General features: G+C 34.7%; 2 long non-coding RNA genes across 3 annotated transcripts; both read left to right on the top strand.

Moving 5' to 3' along the window:
* Positions 222–5,034, top strand: LOC108662391. 2 transcript variants are annotated; one of them, XR_001928324.1, is made up of 3 exons: positions 222–326; positions 568–642; positions 4,546–5,034. It is a non-coding gene; the product is annotated as an uncharacterized LOC108662391 (long non-coding RNA). The 2 variants fall into 2 exon arrangements; XR_001928323.1 differs by lacking the exons at positions 222–326; positions 568–642 and adding an exon at positions 3,614–3,654.
* On the top strand, positions 6,825–8,973 carry LOC108662392. Its single transcript, XR_001928325.1, has 3 exons — positions 6,825–7,109; positions 7,229–7,402; positions 8,299–8,973. It is a non-coding gene; the product is annotated as an uncharacterized LOC108662392 (long non-coding RNA).

Genomic DNA, 15,450 nt, shown 5'->3' with positions numbered 1-15,450 from the left:
GGCTATAAATATCTCATTTCTCTAGCAGCTTCCTTATTTTTCCAGCAGCTTCTTGTTCTTCTTCCTCCCATCTCATGTTTCTTCATCTTCCATGGAAGCTTCCTTTAAAGCTTCCATAACTCTTTCTCTCTCTAGCTTCAATTTTCATGCTTTTGAGCACTTTTTAATAGAACTTTTTGTGCTCTTTCACTCTCTCACCTTAAAACCCTCAAAGTCTTTTCTCAACACTTTCTCTCACTAGTTAAACATTTTAGAGAGAGAAATAGGAGACTTTCCATGATAGCTTGAGTATTCTTGAGAAGAAATTCAACTACCAATCCACCAAGGTGAGTAATGAATGAGGATTGATTTTAGGTTGTTGATAATGGCTAGTAATTAGAGTTGTGAGTTGTTTTGTTATTGAGGTTTGTTTATTTATTTCTAGAGTTACTAGAGTAGAGAGAATAGATAGCCATTTAATAGTAGTTGGAAGCTAGTTAGGGATGACTAGTAGGACTTGATTTAAGAAATAGTTTTTAGAATTGCATTTATGTAAATTGGGTTGGTTGTGATGTTGGTGTGTGGTAGGTTCTAACAAGACCTCACATCTTCATTTGGAGCTATAGTCAAGGTTGGAGTCGAGTAAAGATTCAACAAATACCGGTGAGTTTTTGGGGAGTGTCCACATGTTTAAATAAATCATTTGAAAGTTTCATTTGTTTTTGCTTCAAAAATATACTTGGGGAACAAGCCCTTGATGAAATGTTTCTATCTTGTGAAATGTGCAATATGAATAGTTCATGCGTTATCACATTATATTAATATGTGTATTATGCTTTGGATGCTCCTTTGTGTGATAATGATGACCCAGCTATGTGCGATGTGGGAGTGCACATGAGCTGATGATGACTTGGCTATGTGCGAGTAGGGAGTGCGCATAAGTCGATGATGACTCGGCTATGTGCGAGTAGGGAGTGCACATGATGATGAATGAAGTGGGGTGGTGTACGTGTTTATATATGTTTATATATGTATATGTGATAGAAAGTTTATGATTATAATATGTAATTGAAATGAATAATGAGAAACTTGATTATTTGTCAATGTGTTCACTTTGATGTGCAATATGGTTGGAATGGATTTTGTGTCATGTGAAAATCCCTTAATTGTCATCTGCCTTGAATCTCACTGCAGTGAGAAACTCTCGGGTAGTGGGGGCACAAACCAGCCTTGTTTCTTGCTACAACGAAAAAGAATTCTCGTTGCAACGAGAAATTTCGTTGCAGCGAAAATGGATTTTCGCTGCAGTAAGAAACTCTCGGGTGGTTCTAAAATTCTAATGCAGTGCTTTCACTTTGACGAAGAATTTGATCACCTTCCGGTCAGAACTGGGTAAAGTGGTAAACATCAAAGTTGTATCCCAGCCTCTTAGCTTTCTAATGGCCTAAAAATCATGTCAATTGGACTTTTGTAGTGGGAGGTATGTTTGAAAAACCAAAACATATGCAAACTAAGATTGTTTTTTGCTGCAGCGAGAAACTTGCTGTCATGCTTGCTACCTTGCTTGATTTTGATATATTTTTCACCCATTTAACTTCATGGATTGATCATGGGTTTTTGCAACACTATGAGGTTATTAATCAAAGTTTGAAATGAGGGGTTTTTAGTAAGAAATTAAATCAATTACATTGTTTTGAAACAAATGCATCATGATTTTCAAGTTCTCATCAATTGCTTGTTCCCTTCTTATGTTCACTCACTGAGTTTTATACTCACGTTTTTAAACTTCATGTTTTCAAATTTGGAGGCAGTTGGGACCTAAATTAAGTGTCCACATATGCTCGTATTCTTGGTAGGTACTATGGCATCTCAGTAGTGGTACCTTCACTTAAAGTCACTCCGTTGACGGTTGAGAGTCTTTTATCTGTGTACACGTATATGTAATGTAAACTACTAAGAGTCATGTTATAAATGAAGTATGTATATGTTGGATTGATGATGATGCCCTTATGAAATGGCAATGAATGACAGTACTTTGAGATAATACAAATATGAATATTTGGTTGCTATAAAATATTATTGAAACATTCATCGTTGAGAATTGCAACACATGGTTTTAAAGATGATGGATGGAATGAGGAACAAGATCTCATACAGAGGCTTGCTTGGCCCTAGTGGGCTATGCCCACTGAGCCCATGAACTGGTCATGGCCCAGGATTTGAGCTGTGACAAATATGATTATGAATATAAGCCATGTGAAGGTTCTTGATGTGGATTCCATTGTAGCATCACTACTAACAGAGGAAATGAGGCATAAATTTACTCAATCTAATCTTGGTGATGCTATGTATGCTCGAGGTAGATCCATTGAAAGAAATTTTGGTGACAAAGAAAAATCAAGATCCAAGTCAAAGGGCAAGAAGAAATTGACAAAGTGTTGGAATTGCGGCAAGTCAGGGCATGTGAAGAAAAACTGCAGACACTAGAGAAATGAGAATCCTGCGACAGGTAATTCTCATGGTAACATGGTAGAAGACACTTCAATAGTAGAATATGGAGATGCATTAGCATCAACATTATAATACCCCGTACTTTGATATGGTGACTAATAAAACTTATTGGATGCCAATTGAGGTTAATTATAATGTTTAGAAATGATGAAAGATGAAAGGAATGGTTTGGGATAAAATATTCCGCACACGAGAAAATAATAATAAAATAATAATTTTTTTTCAGAAAAGAATTTACGAGATAAAAAGTGATTCGGAAGTCAATTGAGGCATAATAAGATATTTTGGGTACCAAGGGGACGAGAAGACAAGAGGAAATTTTTGGAATAAAATAATATTTTATTAATAAAAAAAATTAAAATATTAATATTTTATTCAGTATCAAAATTTTTCATGAAGAAAGAGTATATGGGCAACCTAAGTGGGGGAGAAGAAGAATGAGAAAAATTTCGGAGAAAAATGACGTTAATGGGATCGCGTGTCATTATTAAGTAAAGATAACGCAGGTAAATGAATATTTTAAATATTATGGGGACACTGCGTTAGAGTACAAACTTCATACTTTGTTTGTACATATGTAGAAGAAGATAATAGAAGGAAATTGGAGTTAAGTGAGTGTTGGGAGGACTAAATTAAAATGGAAAGAAACTTAAAAGGTAAAATGGTAATTTTGCATAAAGTTTGGTCAAAGCTTCCAAAGGAAGCTTTGACTCTCATCCTTATCAGCCCAAAACAGTCCTTATCCTCCCAACAAGATATTTTCTTCTTCATTCTTGAAGCTTCCAACGTCAGTCTCTCATTCTCCCATGGAAAGCTAATTTTCTTTCCTTGTTTTCTTTTTATTTCTTTTCTCTTCTTGCTTCATTCTTCTCCCAACTTCTTGTGCACCAAAGTTACAACTTCTAACCCCAATTTCCAGCACATATAAACTCTAGGAGAAGAAGAAAGAAAAAGAGAGAAAGGAAGAAAAAGCTTGGTTTTGGTGATTCAAGCAAGGAACGGTAAGAATTCTTGTTTTTGGCTTGAGTAGTCTTTGAAAATGAGTTAGTGACTTAAAGAAATCTCTTGTGGCAGCAAAGATTGGCTTGATTGGAGAAAAATTGATAACATGTAAGCCAATAAACCCATGGGTACATGAAGGACTCAAAGTGGAAAAGGAAAATGGTAAGCTTAACACTATGTTTTAAAGCCTACAGTTAGTTGAATATTGTGAGGAATTATGGTTGTTGAAAGGATTTATTTGCCTAAGCTAGTTGAAAATTATTAAGATTGTATGGCATGTTGTTTGAAAGAAATGAAAAAGGAATATTGTGGATGGAGGATTGAGAAACAAAGTATTGAAAGTTAGATAGATAACGATGCGTGTAAACTAGGAAATAATCGAGTGAAAGTGAGAATGATTGTTGCTGCCATATATGTGGATTATGTGTGGAAATATAAGATGGATTTGGGTGGAAATTATTTAGAAAGGTTGAAGTAGACACGTGACATCATAATTAAGTTGCCGGTGATATAATTTAAGGAATTACGTAAGCAATGGATATAAGTAATTTTAGTAAAAATGTATTAAGATGTGAGTTAATTGAATATGGTTTCATGATAGGAGGAAAAATATAAATTTGAGTAAGGATTAATTGATTGAAGTACTGCTCGTATACATATGTAATTAAATATATTGAGTTCGTATTATTGCTAGGAAGTGCAAAGATAAAGTTAAAGTATTGTGGTGGCGTGCCGAAGTAAATAACGAGCGACCGGCCAGTGAAAATAGTTAGAGACACCTCCGAACAAATAGCAACTTAATATCTCATTGTTGCTAGATGAGTGAACTTGCACAAAATGTTTTGGGATTAAGGCACATATGGTTGATTGAGACATTTTAATTGTTTTTCTATAAAATGCATGGGAACAAGCCTTTAGTGAAATGTTTTTGGTGATGTGGAACATGATTGTGATGAATCTTTGTACCTTTATTTGATGCTGATATGTATATAAAAATATATGATATGTATTGCTAAGTAATTTTGTGTAATTGATGTAACCATGCATGTGTAGAGTGGGCAGTGCACATGCCGGTTGAATGACGATGTTGTGACAACTACAACCATGCATATGCGGAGTGGGCAGCGCATATGCCGGTCGAATGACGATGTTGTGACACTTACAACTGTGCATGTACGGAGTAGGCAGTGCACATGCCGGTATGATGCTGTCGTGATATTTACAATCGTGCATGTGCGGAGTGGGCAGTGCACATGCCGGTAATGATGCACATGAGTCGAGTGAGGTGATGGTGGTGTATGTGCTTATATATATACATATTTACTATATAGAGATGCTTGGATTTAATATGTGATTGCATTGACTGTTGAAAACTTGAGTATTGTCAAAGTGTTCAATTTAATGTGCAATGTGACATGAATGGATTTTTTCGGTGGCAATGAGAGCCCCTTGGATTTTATTTGGCCAGAATTTCGTTGCAGCGAGAATGCCTTTTCCCTGCGATGAGAGTCAATCTATTATGCTTGACTTGCTTGAAATCAACTAAAGTTTTCACTTCTCAACTTCTTTGTTATTCATGAGTCTTTCGTCATCAAGTAACTAAACAACCAAGGGTTTGAATGAGGGGTTTTTAAATAGAAATAAATTAAATTGCATTGTTTTGAACTTAAGTGCATCATGCTTTCTAAACCTTCCTTAACGTTGCTTGTTCCCTTCCTATGTTCATTCACTGAGTTTGTACTCACGTTTTTAAAATTCATGTTTTAGGTTTTCCTAAGTTAAAGGTGATTGGATCCTAAGACGAGGTGCTCTTTCCTATACATTGCTCGGTAGATTTAATGTGACACTAAGTGATATCAATTGTGCCCAAAGTCACTCCGCTGACGGTTAAGGTCTAATTATGTGTATATGAATATTTGATGTGAAACATTATGGTTCATTTGTTAATCTATATATGTATATAATGGTTGATGATGCCATTATGAATGCATGCTTGGGTTTTATGAACTGTTGTCAAAGGAACTGAATTGAGCAGTCCGAATTTTGGATTCTAAAGGAATATGGATTAATGTATAAGATCATGTAAGTAGGCTTGCTTGGGCTTAGTGGGTCCAGACCATTGGGCCCTTGCTCCGGTCATGGCCTAGAAATTGGGCTGTGACAAACATCAGAAAAATCAAAAGTCCTAAATCAATGGATTCTTGATTCTACAACATCTTTTCATATAACTCCACACAAGGAATGGTTTCACACTTATAAACCATGTGAAGGTGGCATTGTTTAGACATGTGACAACAAGGAATGTCAAGTAGTGGGAGTTGAAGAGATGAGAATCAAGATGTTTAATGGATGTGTCTGCACCATTTCTGATGTTTAACATGTACCTGCCTTGAAAAAGAGTCTTTTGTCCCTGAAGATGTTTGACAAACTTAATATGAAATTTGTTAGGGAGAATCATCATTTGAAGGTGATGCAAGTCATCATGGTGGTAGCCAAAGGAGAATTGAAGGGCAATTATACAGATTGATAGGTGAAACCTTAGTTGGAGAAGCTGCAGTTGCCGTGGTCAAGTCAAGCCTCTCCATGATTTGGCATAGGCGATTGGGGCACATGAGTGATCGTGGACTTTAGGTACTTACAAACTAAAAGTTTGTTCCTAGTTTCAAATCTATTTCTATAAGTTTTTGTGAGGATTGTTTGTATGGAAAGCAACATAGATTGGCTATCTCTTTGTCTACAAAAAGAAGTTTGAATTTTCTAGATTTAATCCATGCAGACACTTAAGAATTACCTTCTGTTTCTATTGGCGGATGTTCTTACTTTGTGACTTTTATTGACAAATTCTCCCGCAAGGTATGGATTCTTGTGCTCAAAAGAAAGCCAGATGCTTTTGAGAAATTCAAGAAGTTCAAAGCATTGGTTGAGAATCAAAAGGTTTTGAAAATTAAAGGTCTCCAAACTGATAATGGAGGAGAATTTTGCTCCAAAGAGTATAATGTTTTTTGCAATGAACATGGTAATAAAGGACAACTAATAGTGCTAGGAACACCATAGCAAAATGGTGTTGCAGAGAGAATGAATCGCACTCTCCTAGAATGTGCTAAAAGTATGATGAGCACTGCAAGGCTAGGTAAGGAATTCTGAGCAAAAACTATAAGTACTGCTTGTTACCTAATTAATCGTTCTCTTGTAGTGTCTATTGATTTGAAAGTTCTAGAAAAGGTTTGGACAGGGAAACTTGTAAATTATTCTTTCCTGCGTGTTTGGTTGTGATGCTTATGTTTGGGTTCATAAGGAATAGAGAACTAAAATTGATAAGAATTCAACAAAATGTTTTTTTCTTGGCTATGAGGCCATTAGAAAGGGGTACAGATTGCCGGATTCTATTGCTCACAAGATCATTTTTAGCTAAGATGTTACTTTTAATGAAAATGCTTTTGAAGGTACGATTGAAAAGCATGAAGTAAGGAAGATATAATTGAGCAGGAAGCAAGTGTTGATGAAGAGGAAATGTCTCAAAATGAACCTGAGTCAGAATTGTCCAGTGAAGAGCTTTCTTTTGTAGACCCTCATGAAGTGCCAACACATTCTTGAAGGACAATTAAGCCTTCAATTAGGTACAATGATTATATCTCTCCTTTAAAGTCTCAAACTAATTGTGTTAGTGCTTATGTTGCATTAGCAAAAAAACAAGAGCTTACATCCTATAATGAGGCTTGTTATTCCATTTATTTAGACAAATGGAGATGTGCCATGGAGGAAGAGATGGAGTCCTTGCATAAGATGAGACTTGGGACCTTGTTCAGTTACCTGAAAGTTGGAAAGCTATTGGTTGTTGATGGATTTAAAAACTGAAAAAGGATTTAGTTGGGAATGTGGAAAGATACAAGGCTAGGCTTGTGGTAAAAAGGTATCCTCAAAAACTCGATATTGATTTTGATGATGTATTTTCTCCAGTTATTCGTTTAACTACTATTAGAATTGTTTTGGCTTTTACTCTACTTATGACTTTGAGTTAGAACAATTAAATGTGAAAATAGCTTTCTTACATGGTGATTTGAATGAAGAAATCTATATATCACAATCAGAAGGCTTCTTGAAGAAAGTAAAACAAATCTAGTTTGTCAACTAAACAAATCGCTTTACGGTCTTAAGTAGGCGCCTAGGTGTTGGTATAAGCGATTTGATTCCTTTATTGTGAGCTTGGGTTTTAAAAGATGTGAAGCTAACCATTGTGCTTACATTTGTAATTTTAATAATGGCTGCTTTTATATCTTGTTATTATATGTGGACGATATGATTATTGTGGGCAATAGTTTAGAACAAATGTCTACATTAAAAGGTCAATTGGCTGGGGAATTTGAAATGAAGGATTTGAGAGCTATGAATCAGATTCTTGGGATGAAGGTACTTAGAGAAAGAAAAGACAGGAATATATGGTTATCTCAAAAGAGTTATATAGAAAGAATTCTGTTGCGTTTGAATATGCAAAATGCAAACTAGTAAGTACCGCATTTCCTATTCATATTAAATTGTCTTCATAATTATCTCCCAACACTAAAGTTGAGAAGGTAGCAATGTCTCGAGTACCATATTCTTCAGTAGGAAGGTGCCTTATGTTTGCCATGGTATGTACAAGACTAGACCTTGCACAAGCAATGGGAGTAGTTAGTAGATATATGGCAAATCTAGGTTGTAATCATTGGATGGCTGTTAAGTGGATCCTTAGATATCTAGGAGGCACACAGAATGTCTCATTGTGTTTCAGACACATAAAGCAGTAGTGCATTGGTGTTGTTGATGCAGATTTTGTTGGTGATAAGGATAAAAAGAAATCTACTACAAGTTATACTTTTACCATAACAGGAGGCGCAATCAGCTGGGAATCAAAACTACAATCAGTTGTATCATTATCAACAACAGAGGTAGAATACATGGCAGCAATACATGCTTGCAAGGAAGCTATATGGCTACAAAGGTTTCTTGAGGAATTGATGATGAGACAATAGAAGGTTATTTGTGCTAATAGTGATAGCCAAAGTGCTCTTCATTTGGCTAGAAACTCAGCTTTCCACTCATGTACAAAGCACATTGATGTTCGTTATCACTTCATTCGAGATGTGGTTGAAAATGGCGAGATTATCTTGAAGAAAATTCACACAGACTTGAATCCTACAGACATGTTAACCAAGTTTGTGACAAGAGAGAAGTTTAATCCGTTTTAAGAATTTTTTGGGCCTTGAAGCAGTTGGTTGTGATAGAATCGTGTCTTCAAGTGGGAGAATTGTTGAAGATTGAGTCAATATTATCCATTAGTAGAGTTTTAAAAAAATGGGAGTCAAAGTAACAGATTCCTATAATCTATAAAGCCACGATTTTTAGTACAAAATTAGGAAATAGACTCCTCTATAGATAACGCCAAGTCTTTTGTTTTTATTATCAATTTTCAGATCTTTATCTACTCTTTGATCTTGTATTGTTTCTTTTAATACAAAGGTCATTTATTCGTTACATATTTTATTGTGTTTATCTTTCAATTTCCTGTTTCGCTTTATTTGACTCTCTGTTCTTAAGCCATTTTCATCAATAAATACTTTCATAATTAACATATGATATCATATATGAATTATATATATATATATTTGAAAAGTATGTTATTTTTATTGCAAAATTGCCAAAGCTAAAAAGTAACATTTGGACTTAATAAATATGAAAGGTTAAAATAAAATAAAATAGAACCACTATACAACCTAAGGCTAGATTTAAGGACGTTGAAGCCCATACTAACCAATTCTTAAGTAAAGTGAAACTCTAATACGCACCCTCACAGTTGCTATCCAAATAAAACCAACTACATGTCCAGGACATATCAAATGAAATGTTGTTGTCTTAGAACCAATAGAGACATTGAACTTAAAACGCTTCCCATAATCCAAATTAAATACCATTGCTCCATTACTATTCAAACTTCAGCCATAAATTATGTATCACATTTCCAAACATCCAAGTAATAATAGTTGTCCAAGATCATAACAAATTAAAGGGAAATAGCCATAAAATCATATTACATCAAATCCACAAATCATGTCCTTCATAAAAAAAACATGTAATTCATGAATTAAGGATGGCCACTGTAAGTAGTTTCAGGTATTGAGGACATCATTAGTAGAAATGTTGACAACACCACAAAAGACTCTAACCGGCAAAAGTTAAACCACAAATTATGCACTTTTTTTATTCGTAAACTCCAAAGAACAGAATTAACTCCTTTTTTTTTGACTCCTCTAGCAAGTAAATAAGCATTTCCATTAACTTCCCTCAAAATGTGTATAACCTTCCATTGATGAAGAATTTTCTGGAGTTAAACTATTTGCACCAAAATCTACCTGCATTGCCAAGGAGCCTTTGAGTCACTCTTACCCATAGTTGTTGGAGATGTGAATTTCTTAAGAATTTTATGAACAAGATAAAAGATTATTTGATGGCTAAAACTTCAGCAAAATTAGCATCACATACCCCCATTGACTTTGAATATCTAATAATAACATCACCCTTAAAATTTCGCAATATTCCCCCAATTCCCACATTTCCTGAATACCAGTCGATGAACCATCCACATTAAATTTTACCATCCAACTGAAGGTGCCTCCCACACAATTCTTTCCTTGGCCAACTTTAACGTAGGACCTAAGGATATAGGATTCGAATTTCTAAATATATCTTCCTTTGACTTTAGTAAATCCAGCCACTTAGCTTTACTCCACACAACTATCCTTAGTCAAATCAATATCATACAACTATTTACCATCCCACCTTTTTCCATTAAACGCAATATCATTCCTAAACAACCAAATTGACCATGATATTGCATAAAAAACAAGTGACTAAATTTTCAATCTATCCTTGTTAAAACACACAACGATCCATGCTAGGAAAAAATTTTGAGCACTACAAGGAAAAACCCACCCAAGATTCCACTTTGATAACTATAAGGCCCATAGAGACCATGAAATATCACAAGTAAAAAACAAATGATTCACAGTCTCAGGATGCTGTTCGCATAAAACACACATCGATTGATCCTCCCCAATCAAATTTCTTTTAAGTAGTTCAATTTTCATTGCCACTTTTTCCCACATCAGCTACCTAAAAAATGTCTCAACCTTGTATGGAGCATACCCTAGCCAAATCTTTTTCCATAGATTCGTATCAACAGAGTAAAACATACTAGAAATTTGACAAAAAGACTTTGCAAAAAACATACCACTAGAATTAGCTTTCCAAACCGCACCATCATGAACTCCATCCACCAAAATGAAGTCCCTTAAGTAACTCCACAACCGTGTCCATTATCCATATTCCCATCCAAATAACTGCATCCTAAGTTCAATCTGCCATTGCCACCCATTATTTGTCCATTGACCAAACTCACAAAGCCTTTCATCTTTATGTTGAGCCAATGCAAAAAATTTAGGAAATTTAGCACAAACTTCCTTTACGATTGTACCATTCAGATTGCTTGCATTTTCAGTAATGATTCTTTTCAGAAGTCCATATTGACATATTATCTATTTCTTGATGAACCTGCGTATTACTTGTTGCATTACATTGGCATAGGAAGCTGCTTCTACCCATTTTGTGAAGTAATCAATGGCCACCAATGTAAATCGATGTCCATTAGAAGCCTTTGGAGTAAAGAGCCCAATCACATCCATTCCCCACATAAAAAAAGGCCAAGGTGCCATGAAAACATGTAATGGAGTTGGTGGAGCATGGATTTTATCTACATAAGTTTGACACTTGTGGCATTTATGAGCAAAGTTTATGCGATCTACTTCTAATGTCAACCAATAATATCCACCTCTCATAATTTATCTAACCAACATATATCTATTGGCATGGGCTCCATAAGTTCCCTTGTGAACTTTTTCCATTATTTTGTTGGCTTTGGCAACATCCATACATCTCAAGAGCACTTGGTCTCAACTTCTTTTGCAGAGTATCTTTCCATTGAGAAAGAAACCCATTGTTAATCTTTTGAGAACTCGTTTGTCATTTTCTATGGCATTATTGGGATATACTTGTTGCTTGATGTATTGCACGATATCGTAATACCATGGTTTCCTATCAACCTCATCTTCAACATCCAAGTAGTGTACTAAGACTTCTTCGATTCCCAAATTAAAAGGATGCACATTGACCCTTTTATTTTTTTTGAACATTGCTACAAGGGTGGCTAAAACATCAATAATCTGGTTCTCTTCTAAAGGTAAATGGTTGAAGTTGATTTTTTTGAACTGTTTCCTTAACTCTATAACCAACTTCTGATATGAAATCAATTTAGAGTCTCTTATTTCCCATTCCCCTCGTATTTGGCATATCACCAAAGTGGAATCTCCGTAGACTTATACTATGTAACCTTCATGTCAATTGCTACTTGTAATCCCATTATACATGCCTTGTATTCTACTTTGTTATTGGTACAATTGAAATTTAATCTTGCAGTGGTTGGATAATGCTTCCCATATGGGGAAATCAAGACCACCCTATTTCCATGCCTCAAAGCATTTAATGTCCCATCGAAATAAATTTTCCCAATGCTAGGTTCACTAGACTCTTTGTCCATATGCAAGATAGACATTAGATCTTCGTTTGAAAAATCAAAACTTACAGGCTTATAATCTTCAGTGGCTTAATCTGCAAGGAAATTGGCAATGGCGTTCTCTTTGATCAATTTTTAGGACATATATACAATATCATACTTAGACAGTAGAACTTGCCATCGTGCTATTCTCCTGGACAAAGATGGCATTTTGAAAATGTATTTGATGGGATTTAATTTTGCCACCAATTATTTTTAATGATACAACATGTATTGCTAAAGCCTATGAGCACTCTATGCCAGTGCATAACACATTTTTTCAAGCACAAAGTATTTGGACTCATACTTAGTGAATTTCTTGCTTAAGTAGTACATGGCATGTCTTTTCTTGCCTGTTTTATCATGTTGCCCCAGTACATATCCTGTGGAGTTCTCGTTCATTGTCAAATACAAGATAAGAGGTTTTCCAACCACTAGTGGTACTAACATCGAAATATTTGCAAGATATTCTTTGATTTGATCAAAAGCTACTTGACACTCTTCATTCCATTCTTTTGGGTCATGCTTACGAGGGAGTTTGAAAATCGGATCACATTTGGAAGTGAGTTGGGATATAAATTGAGTAAATATAATTTAACCTTCCCAAGAATCCTCTCACTTCTTATTGCGTTTAAGGAGGTGGTAACTCTTGAATAGCTTGTATTTTGTCTGGATCCACTATAATCCCATTTTTTTTACTATGAATCCTAACAATTTCCTAGAAGTGGCGCCGAAGGTGCATTTCGTAGGGTTTAATTTGAGTGAAACTTCCATAATCTCTCAAATAATTTCTTAAGATTAATAGTATGATCTTATTCTGTACGATATTTTGCAATCATGTCATCCACATATACCTCTATTTCTTTATGCATCATATCATGGAACAAAGTTACCATGGCTATTTGGTAAGTAACGCCTACATTTTTTAATTCAAATGGCATGACTTTGTAACAAAACGCTCCCCACATGGTTATGAACGTTGTTTTTTCCATATCTTCAAGCACCATATTAGTCTGAATGTATCCAAAGAAACCATCCATGAATGAAAATAAAAAGTGTCTAGTTGTGTTGTTCATAGGAGTGTCAATATGCAGTAAAAGGAAGCTATCTTTTGGACTTGTTCCATTCAAATCCCTATAATCTACACACATTCAAAAATTTTCATCCTTTTTTGGAATTGGGACTATGTTAGCCACCCATTCAAGATACTTGGCCACCTTTAGGAATCTAGCATCAAATTGTTTATTTCCCTCTTGTTTAATTTTTAGCAACATGTTTGGCTTCATCCATCTCAACTTCTACTAAGCGCGTTTGCACTTCGATTTCAATGGTAATTTGTGAACAAAGATTTTGGTACTAAAACTTGGCATATCATAGTGTGACCATGCAAATACATCCACATATTCACGGAGTAGCTTTTTCAGCTTTTGTCGTTCAATGAGTGATAGTGAAATACCGATTTTAACTTCCTCTTTATTTCCCAAGTTAACCATTTTTGTGATTTCAGGTGAGGTGAAATTTTCTTTTTCCTATTCTTATCGGAATATGCCCTTAAGCCAATTGAATTGGTCAAGGAATATAGATTGCCATTAATGCATACTTAATTGCATAACTATATGTCATAGAGGTTTTCCTTCATGTTAATGTAGTAATAAGGAGTTATTAAGTACTAATTGGATGAAGCCCATGGAACATAAAGGCCTTGCGAGAGAATTGTAAAGTTATTACAATTATGAGATCACTATGCATCAAAGTCATGTTTCTAAAATTGTTCCTAGTCATTATATTATCAAGACAAGGCATTGACAATGCTCAAAGGCTAGTATATGTTAAGTCTCCTTACTTGGAAAGTAAGCAATCAAACTCATAGATGGAAGTATATGGGATACTTGAGGATAACATGTAAGTGCTTGTTAAAGAACAAGTTCACTGAACATAACCCGTTATGAGAACTTTATTTGGTATTTCACTCAAGTGTCTATGGAATATGTTTTCATGTGATAGTCGTTCAACTAGTCCTTGGACTTGAGACACCATGTCATCTTGTATGGGGAATGACATACTTTGATTTTATGCTTACAGATCTGAAGACGATTAGATGCCTAAACAGGGTGTTTTTGGGTATGCCATGAAGCATGCGAAGGTGAATGAGTGGTCAAGAACGGATTCATCACCCCAAGTGATATGAAGGGATGTATCTCACTTGTTCTCAATTCTTGATTAACTTGTATAAAGTCTTTGGCCAAAGCATGATGAATTTGAGGAAAGTTAGTTTCCTAAATTCATAACGTTAGTCATGAATTATGAGAACTAAATACGAAATGTTATAAATAGACACTGAGCCATGCTTTTTGACATTTTTGGGATATTTGATGAAAGGACCGTATTGCACTTAGAGGCTTATCACTGAAGGGCTTTGTCAAATTCTTTAATTAAATCTCTAACATTTGGGTGGTCATGATGTATTGCTAGATGCAGCTCATGATCTATAAATGTAAATCAATTATCAAATTGATATTTGATTAGGATTTGTATTTATTGCCAACATGTTAAAAGCCTAATGGGTCACACACATTAACATTAAGTGACATGATTGAGATTAAATAGGGATAATCAATTAAGTTGGATTTAATTGGAATAGACCAAAATAAAGTGAGAAATTAATTAAGTTACACAAGGACTTAATTGAATTAAAATACAACTGTTGTATCTAGGGTTACAACTTAGTTTAGCTATATAAATATGTTATGTTAGCAAAGTAAAACTCTAAGCCTCCAGCGACTTCTCAGCCATTTCATAATATAAAAAAAGAAATATAGTTTTTTTTTGCTTGACAAAAATAAGATTCGGCAAGAATTTGTGGTCTTTTTGTTTTAGAAACAAAACTTGCTAGCACAAGTAAAATCCTACCTTTGAGAAGTTCTTATTCGGTCACTATGTGGATTACTATCAAAGGCCAAACACTTGGGTAGCTGAAGATTTGACAAATTTTAGTTGTAGGATTTTAGACCATCTTATTCTCTTTTCAAGATTTCTTGCTTTTTCACAAGCATTTTTTATTAAATTGGCTTTTGATTGTGATATCTAGAATAAGGTATGCAACTCTTAACCTTATGAATGTTCATAACTAATTTGAAACTTACATGAAAAACACAAACATTGATCCCGTAAGATTCGGTTATTTCTTTCATTAAATATTAGTTTATTATTTCGCTGTATTATAATATTTAATTTTTAATTACTTTCAGATTTGAGCATGAGGTCAAATCCCAGCAATTCCAACAATCTTGACAAATCAGGGGGTAAGTTATAGCCAT

This window comes from Theobroma cacao, chromosome 6, assembly GCF_000208745.1.
Source record: "Theobroma cacao cultivar B97-61/B2 chromosome 6, Criollo_cocoa_genome_V2, whole genome shotgun sequence".
Taxonomy (NCBI): domain Eukaryota; kingdom Viridiplantae; phylum Streptophyta; class Magnoliopsida; order Malvales; family Malvaceae; genus Theobroma; species Theobroma cacao.
This window is presented reverse-complemented; position numbering and strand designations above follow the sequence as displayed.